This window comes from Mustelus asterias, unplaced genomic scaffold (assembly GCF_964213995.1).
Source record: "Mustelus asterias unplaced genomic scaffold, sMusAst1.hap1.1 HAP1_SCAFFOLD_3366, whole genome shotgun sequence".
NCBI lineage: Eukaryota > Metazoa > Chordata > Chondrichthyes > Carcharhiniformes > Triakidae > Mustelus > Mustelus asterias.
The window spans coordinates 20001-30000 of NW_027593311.1; the positions used below are offsets into that span (position 1 = coordinate 20001).

General features: G+C 55.0%; 1 protein-coding gene across 1 annotated transcript in view; it reads right to left on the bottom strand.

Moving 5' to 3' along the window:
- Nucleotides 1-10000, bottom strand: part of LOC144490496 (unconventional myosin-If-like) — a gene marked incomplete at its 3' end in the record, with an annotated part of 32589 nt that overhangs the window by 19971 nt on the left and 2618 nt on the right. The window lies entirely within an intron of this gene.

The following is a 10000-nucleotide window of genomic DNA, read 5'->3' on the forward strand; positions in this document are numbered from 1 at the left end:
ACCCCAGTGTTATACAGCGACAGACCCATCCCAACCAGTACTGTACCCCAGTGTTATAGAGTGACAGACCCGCCCCCACCAGTACTGTACCCCAGTGTTACACAGTGACAGACCCGTCCCCACCAGTACTGTACCCCAGTGTTACACAGTGACAGACCCATCCCCACCAGTACTGTACCCCAGTGTTATACAGCGACAGACCCATCCCAACCAGTACTGTACCCCAGTGTTATACAGTGACAGACCCATCCCCACCAGTACTGTACCCCAGTGTTACACAGTGACAGACCCGCCCACACCAGTACTGTACCCCAGTGTTATACAGCGACAGCCCCATCCCCACCAGTACTGTACCCCAGTGTTATACAGTGACAGACCCGCCCCCACCAGTACTGTACCCCAGTGTTATACAGTGACAGACCCGCCCCCACCAGTACTGTACCCCAGTGTTATACAGCGACAGACCCATCCCCACCAGTATTGTACCCCAGTGTTATACAGTGACAGACCCGCCCCCACCAGTACTGTACCCCAGTGTTATACAGCGACAGACCCATCCCAACCAGTACTGTACCCCAGTGTTATACAGTGACAGACCCATCCCCACCAGTACTGTACCCCAGTGTTACACAGTGACAGACCCATCCCCACCAGTATTGTACCCCTGTGTTATACAGTGACAGACCCGCCCCCACCAGTACTGTACCCCAGTGTTATACAGTGACAGCCCCATCCCCACCAGCCCTGTACCCCAGTGTTATACAGTGACAGACCCGTCCCCACCAGTACTGTACCCCAGTGTTATACAGTGACAGACCCGCCCCCACCAGTACTGTACCCCAGTGTTATACAGTGCCAGACCCGCCCCCACCAGTACTGTACCCCAGTGTTATGCAGTGACAGACCCGTCCCCACCAGTATTGTACCCCAGTGTTATACAGCGACAGACCCATCCCCACCAGTACTGTACCCCAGTGTTATACAGTGACAGACCCATCCCCACCAGTACCGTACCTCAGTGTTATACAGTGACAGACCCGTCCCCACCAGTACTGTACCCCAGTGTTACACAGTGACAGACCCGCCCACACCAGTACTGTACCCCAGTGTTATACAGCGACAGCCCCATCCCCACCAGTACTGTACCCCAGTGTTATACAGCGACAGCCCCATCCCCACCAGTACTGTACCCCAGTGTTATACAGCGACAGCCCCATCCCCACCAGTACTGTACCCCAGTGTTATACAGCGACAGCCCCATCCCCACCAGTACTGTACCCCAGTGTTATACAGCGACAGACCCGCCCCCACCAGTACTGTACCCCAGTGTTATACAGAGACAGACCCGTCCCCACCAGTACTGTACCCCAGTGTTATACAGTGACAGACCCGTCCCCACCAGTACTGTACCCCAGTGTTATACAGTGACAGACCCGCCCCCACCAGTACTGTACCCCAGTGTTATGCAGTGACAGACCCGTCCCCACCAGTATTGTACCCCAGTGTTATACAGCGACAGACCCATCCCCACCAGTACTGTACCCCAGTGTTATACAGCGACAGACCCGTCCCCACCAGTACTGTACCCCAGTGTTATACAGTGACAGACCCGCCCCCACCAGTACTGTACCCCAGTGTTATACAGTGACAGACCCGTCCCCACCAGTACTGTACCCCAGTGTTATACAGTGACAGACCCATCCCCACCAGTACTGTACCTCAGTGTTATACAGTGACAGACCCGTCCCCACCAGTACTGTACCCCAGTGTTATACAGCGACAGACCCGTCCCCACCAGTACTGTACCCCAGTGTTACACAGTGACAGACCCGTCCCCACCAGTACTGTACCCCAGTGTTATACAGTGACAGACCCATCCCCACCAGTACTGTACCTCAGTGTTATACAGTGACAGACCCGTCCCCACCAGTACTGCACCCCAGTGTTATACAGCGACAGACCCATCCCCACCAGTATTGTACCCCAGTGTTATACAGCGACAGACCCATCCCCACCAGTACTGTACCCCAGTGTTACACAGTGACAGACCCGTCCCCACCAGTACTGTACCCCAGTGTTATACAGTGACAGACCCATCCCCACCAGTACTGTACCCCAGTGTTATACAGTGACAGACCCGTCCCCACCAGTACTGTACCCCAGTTTTATACAGCGACAGACCCATCCCCACCAGTATTGTACCCCAGTGTTATACAGCGACAGACCCATCCCCACCAGTACTGTACCCCAGTGTTATACAGTGACAGACCCGCCCCCACCAGTACTGTACCCCAGTGTTATACAGTGACAGACCCGCCCCCACCAGTACTGTACCCCAGTGTTATACAGCGACAGACCCGTCCCCACCAGTACTGTTCCTCAGTGTTATACAGTGACAGACCCGTCCCCACCAGTACTGTACCCCAGTGTTATACAGCGACAGACCCATCCCAACCAGTACTGTACCCCAGTGTTATACAGTGACAGACCCGTCCCCACCAGTACTGTACCCCAGTGTAATACAGTGACAGACCCATCCCCACCAGTACTGTACCCCAGTGTTATACAGCGACAGACCCATCCCAACAGGACTGTACCCCAGTGTTATACAGCGACAGACCCGTCCCCACCAGTACTGTACCCCAGTGTTATACAGCGACAGACCCGTCCCCACCAGTACTGTACCCCAGTGTTATACAGTGACAGACCCGTCCCCACCAGTACTGTACCCCAGTGTTACACAGTGACAGACCTGTCCCCACCAGTACTGTACCCCAGTGTTATACAGTGACAGACCCATCCCCACCAGTACTGTTCCCCAGTGCTATACAGCGACAGACCCGTCCCCACCAGTACTGTACCCCAGTGTTATACAGTGACAGACCCGTCCCCACCAGTACTGTTCCCCAGTGTTATACAGTGACAGTCCCGTCCCCACCAGTACTGTACCCCAGTGTTATACAGCGACAGACCCGTCCCCACCAGTACTGTACCCCAGTGTTATACAGTGACAGACCCGTCCCCACCAGTACTGTTCCCCAGTGTTATACAGTGACAGACCCGTCCCCACCAGTACTGTACCCCAGTGTTATACAGCGACAGACCCGTCCCCACCAGTACTGTACCCCAGTGTTATACAGCGACAGCCCCATCCCCACCAGTACTGTACCCCAGTGTTATACAGCGACAGACCCGCCCCCACCAGTACTGTACCCCAGTGTTATACAGAGACAGACCCGTCCCCACCAGTACTGTACCCCAGTGTTATACAGTGACAGACCCGTCCCCACCAGTACTGTACCCCAGTGTTATACAGTGACAGACCCGCCCCCACCAGTACTGTACCCCAGTGTTATGCAGTGACAGACCCGTCCCCACCAGTATTGTACCCCAGTGTTATACAGCGACAGACCCATCCCCACCAGTACTGTACCCCAGTGTTATACAGTGACAGACCCATCCCCACCAGTACTGTACCTCAGTGTTATACAGTGACAGACCCGTCCCCACCAGTACTGTACCCCAGTGTTATACAGCGACAGACCCGTCCCCACCAGTACTGTACCCCAGTGTTACACAGTGACAGACCCGTCCCCACCAGTACTGTACCCCAGTGTTATACAGTGACAGACCCATCCCCACCAGTACTGTACCTCAGTGTTATACAGTGACAGACCCGTCCCCACCAGTACTGCACCCCAGTGTTATACAGCGACAGACCCATCCCCACCAGTATTGTACCCCAGTGTTATACAGCGACAGACCCATCCCCACCAGTACTGTACCCCAGTGTTACACAGTGACAGACCCGTCCCCACCAGTACTGTACCCCAGTGTTATACAGTGACAGACCCATCCCCACCAGTACTGTACCCCAGTGTTATACAGTGACAGACCCGTCCCCACCAGTACTGTACCCCAGTTTTATACAGCGACAGACCCATCCCCACCAGTATTGTACCCCAGTGTTATACAGCGACAGACCCATCCCCACCAGTACTGTACCCCAGTGTTATACAGTGACAGACCCGTCCCCACCAGTACTGTACCCCAGTGTTATACAGTGACAGACCCGTCCCCACCAGTACTGTACCCCAGTGTTATACAGCGACAGACCCGTCCCCACCAGTACTGTTCCTCAGTGTTATACAGTGACAGACCCGTCCCCACCAGTACTGTACCCCAGTGTTATACAGCGACAGACCCATCCCCACCAGTACTGTACCCCAGTGTTACACAGTGACAGACCCGTCCCCACCAGTACTGTACCCCAGTGTAATACAGTGACAGACCCATCCCCACCAGTACTGTACCCCAGTGTTATACAGCGACAGACCCATCCCAACAGGACTGTACCCCAGTGTTATACAGCGACAGACCCGTCCCCACCAGTACTGTACCCCAGTGTTATACAGCGACAGACCCGTCCCCACCAGTACTGTACCCCAGTGTTATACAGTGACAGACCCGTCCCCACCAGTACTGTACCCCAGTGTTACACAGTGACAGACCTGTCCCCACCAGTACTGTACCCCAGTGTTATACAGTGACAGACCCATCCCCACCAGTACTGTTCCCCAGTGCTATACAGCGACAGACCCGTCCCCACCAGTACTGTACCCCAGTGTTATACAGTGACAGACCCGTCCCCACCAGTACTGTTCCCCAGTGTTATACAGTGACAGTCCCGTCCCCACCAGTACTGTACCCCAGTGTTATACAGCGACAGACCCGTCCCCACCAGTACTGTACCCCAGTGTTATACAGTGACAGACCCGTCCCCACCAGTACTGTACCCCAGTGTTATACAGTGACAGACCCGTCCCCACCAGTACTGTTCCCCAGTGTTATACAGTGACAGACCCGTCCCCACCAGTACTGTACCCCAGTGTTATACAGCGACAGACCCGTCCCCACCAGTACTGTACCCCAGTGTTATACAGTGACAGACCCGTCCCCACCAGTACTGTACCCCTGTGCTATACAGCGACAGACCCGTCCCCACCAGTACTGTACCCCAGTGTTATACAGTGACAGACCCGTCCCCACCAGTACTGTACCCCTGTGTTACACAGTGACAGACCCGTCCCCACCAGTACTGTACCCCAGTGTTATACAGTGACAGACCCGTCCCCACCAGTACTGTACCCCAGTGTTATACAGTGACAGACCCGTCCCCACCAGTACTGTACCCCAGTGTTATACAGGGACAGACCCGTCCCCACCAGTACTGTACCCCAGTGTTATACAGTGACAGACCCGTCCCCACCAGTACTGTACCCCAGTGTTATACAGTGACAGACCCGACCCCACCAGTACTGTACCCCAGTGTTATACAGTGACAGACCCGTCCCCACCAGTACTGTACCCCAGTGTTATACAGGGACAGACCCGTCCCCACCAGTACTGTACCCCAGTGTTATACAGTGACAGACCCGTCCCCACCAGTACTGTACCCCAGTGTTATACAGTGACAGACCCGACCCCACCAGTACTGTACCCCAGTGTTACACAGTGACAGACCCATCCCCACCAGTACTGTACCCCAGTGTTATACAGTGACAGACCCGTCCCCACCAGTACTTTACCCCAGTGTTATACAGTGACAGACCCGTCCCCACCAGTACTGTACCCCAGTGTTACACAGTGACAGACCTGTCCCCACCAGTACTGTACCCCAGTGTTATACAGTGACAGACCCGTCCCCACCAGTACTGTACCCCAGTGTTATACAGCGACAGCCCCATCCCCACCAGTACTGTACCCCAGTGTTATACAGCGACAGCCCCATCCCCACCAGTACTGTACCCCAGTGTTATACAGCGACAGCCCCATCCCCACCAGTACTGTACCCCAGTGTTATACAGCGACAGACCCGCCCCCACCAGTACTGTACCCCAGTGTTATACAGAGACAGACCCGTCCCCACCAGTACTGTACCCCAGTGTTATACAGTGACAGGCCCGTCCCCACCAGTACTGTACCCCAGTGTTATACAGTGACAGACCCGCCCCCACCAGTACTGTACCCCAGTGTTATGCAGTGACAGACCCGTCCCCACCAGTATTGTACCCCAGTGTTATACAGCGTCAGACCCGTCCCCACCAGTACTGTACCCCAGTGTTATACAGTGACAGACCCGCCCCCACCAGTACTGTACCCCAGTGTTATACAGTGACAGACCCGTCCCCACCAGTACTGTACCCCAGTGTTATACAGTGACAGACCCATCCCCACCAGTACTGTACCTCAGTGTTATACAGTGACAGACCCGTCCCCACCAGTACTGTACCCCAGTGTTATACAGCGACAGACCCGTCCCCACCAGTACTGTACCCCAGTGTTACACAGTGACAGACCCGTCCCCACCAGTACTGTACCCCAGTGTTATACAGTGACAGACCCATCCCCACCAGTACTGTACCTCAGTGTTATACAGTGACAGACCCGTCCCCACCAGTACTGCACCCCAGTGTTATACAGCGACAGACCCATCCCCACCAGTATTGTACCCCAGTGTTATACAGCGACAGACCCATCCCCACCAGTACTGTACCCCAGTGTTACACAGTGACAGACCCGTCCCCACCAGTACTGTACCCCAGTGTTATACAGTGACAGACCCATCCCCACCAGTACTGTACCCCAGTGTTATACAGTGACAGACCCGTCCCCACCAGTACTGTACCCCAGTTTTATACAGCGACAGACCCATCCCCACCAGTATTGTACCCCAGTGTTATACAGCGACAGACCCATCCCCACCAGTACTGTACCCCAGTGTTATACAGTGACAGACCCGCCCCCACCAGTACTGTACCCCAGTGTTATACAGTGACAGACCCGCCCCCACCAGTACTGTACCCCAGTGTTATACAGCGACAGACCCGTCCCCACCAGTACTGTTCCTCAGTGTTATACAGTGACAGACCCGTCCCCACCAGTACTGTACCCCAGTGTTATACAGCGACAGACCCATCCCAACCAGTACTGTACCCCAGTGTTATACAGTGACAGACCCGTCCCCACCAGTACTGTACCCCAGTGTAATACAGTGACAGACCCATCCCCACCAGTACTGTACCCCAGTGTTATACAGCGACAGACCCATCCCAACAGGACTGTACCCCAGTGTTATACAGCGACAGACCCGTCCCCACCAGTACTGTACCCCAGTGTTATACAGCGACAGACCCGTCCCCACCAGTACTGTACCCCAGTGTTATACAGTGACAGACCCGTCCCCACCAGTACTGTACCCCAGTGTTACACAGTGACAGACCTGTCCCCACCAGTACTGTACCCCAGTGTTATACAGTGACAGACCCATCCCCACCAGTACTGTTCCCCAGTGCTATACAGCGACAGACCCGTCCCCACCAGTACTGTACCCCAGTGTTATACAGTGACAGACCCGTCCCCACCAGTACTGTACCCCAGTGTTATACAGCGACAGACCCGTCCCCACCAGTACTGTACCCCAGTGTTATACAGTGACAGACCCGTCCCCACCAGTACTGTTCCCCAGTGTTATACAGTGACAGACCCGTCCCCACCAGTACTGTACCCCAGTGTTATACAGCGACAGACCCGTCCCCACCAGTACTGTACCCCAGTGTTATACAGCGACAGCCCCATCCCCACCAGTACTGTACCCCAGTGTTATACAGCGACAGACCCGCCCCCACCAGTACTGTACCCCAGTGTTATACAGAGACAGACCCGTCCCCACCAGTACTGTACCCCAGTGTTATACAGTGACAGACCCGTCCCCACCAGTACTGTACCCCAGTGTTATACAGTGACAGACCCGCCCCCACCAGTACTGTACCCCAGTGTTATGCAGTGACAGACCCGTCCCCACCAGTATTGTACCCCAGTGTTATACAGCGACAGACCCATCCCCACCAGTACTGTACCCCAGTGTTATACAGTGACAGACCCATCCCCACCAGTACTGTACCTCAGTGTTATACAGTGACAGACCCGTCCCCACCAGTACTGTACCCCAGTGTTATACAGCGACAGACCCGTCCCCACCAGTACTGTACCCCAGTGTTACACAGTGACAGACCCGTCCCCACCAGTACTGTACCCCAGTGTTATACAGTGACAGACCCATCCCCACCAGTACTGTACCTCAGTGTTATACAGTGACAGACCCGTCCCCACCAGTACTGCACCCCAGTGTTATACAGCGACAGACCCATCCCCACCAGTATTGTACCCCAGTGTTATACAGCGACAGACCCATCCCCACCAGTACTGTACCCCAGTGTTACACAGTGACAGACCCGTCCCCACCAGTACTGTACCCCAGTGTTATACAGTGACAGACCCATCCCCACCAGTACTGTACCCCAGTGTTATACAGTGACAGACCCGTCCCCACCAGTACTGTACCCCAGTTTTATACAGCGACAGACCCATCCCCACCAGTATTGTACCCCAGTGTTATACAGCGACAGACCCATCCCCACCAGTACTGTACCCCAGTGTTATACAGTGACAGACCCGTCCCCACCAGTACTGTACCCCAGTGTTATACAGTGACAGACCCGTCCCCACCAGTACTGTACCCCAGTGTTATACAGCGACAGACCCGTCCCCACCAGTACTGTTCCTCAGTGTTATACAGTGACAGACCCGTCCCCACCAGTACTGTACCCCAGTGTTATACAGCGACAGACCCATCCCCACCAGTACTGTACCCCAGTGTTACACAGTGACAGACCCGTCCCCACCAGTACTGTACCCCAGTGTAATACAGTGACAGACCCATCCCCACCAGTACTGTACCCCAGTGTTATACAGCGACAGACCCATCCCAACAGGACTGTACCCCAGTGTTATACAGCGACAGACCCGTCCCCACCAGTACTGTACCCCAGTGTTATACAGCGACAGACCCGTCCCCACCAGTACTGTACCCCAGTGTTATACAGTGACAGACCCGTCCCCACCAGTACTGTACCCCAGTGTTACACAGTGACAGACCTGTCCCCACCAGTACTGTACCCCAGTGTTATACAGTGACAGACCCATCCCCACCAGTACTGTTCCCCAGTGCTATACAGCGACAGACCCGTCCCCACCAGTACTGTACCCCAGTGTTATACAGTGACAGACCCGTCCCCACCAGTACTGTTCCCCAGTGTTATACAGTGACAGTCCCGTCCCCACCAGTACTGTACCCCAGTGTTATACAGCGACAGACCCGTCCCCACCAGTACTGTACCCCAGTGTTATACAGTGACAGACCCGTCCCCACCAGTACTGTTCCCCAGTGTTATACAGTGACAGACCCGTCCCCACCAGTACTGTACCCCAGTGTTATACAGCGACAGACCCGTCCCCACCAGTACTGTACCCCAGTGTTATACAGTGACAGACCCGTCCCCACCAGTACTGTACCCCTGTGCTATACAGCGACAGACCCGTCCCCACCAGTACTGTACCCCAGTGTTATACAGTGACAGACCCGTCCCCACCAGTACTGTACCCCTGTGTTACACAGTGACAGACCCGTCCCCACCAGTACTGTACCCCAGTGTTATACAGTGACAGACCCGTCCCCACCAGTACTGTACCCCAGTGTTATACAGTGACAGACCCGTCCCCACCAGTACTGTACCCCAGTGTTATACAGGGACAGACCCGTCCCCACCAGTACTGTACCCCAGTGTTATACAGTGACAGACCCGTCCCCACCAGTACTGTACCCCAGTGTTATACAGTGACAGACCCGACCCCACCAGTACTGTACCCCAGTGTTATACAGTGACAGACCCGTCCCCACCAGTACTGTACCCCAGTGTTATACAGGGACAGACCCGTCCCCACCAGTACTGTACCCCAGTGTTATACAGTGACAGACCCGTCCCCACCAGTACTGTACCCCAGTGTTATACAGTGACAGACCCGACCCCACCAGTACTGTACCCCAGTGTTACACAGTGACAGACCCATCCCCACCAGTACTGTACCCCAGTGTTATACA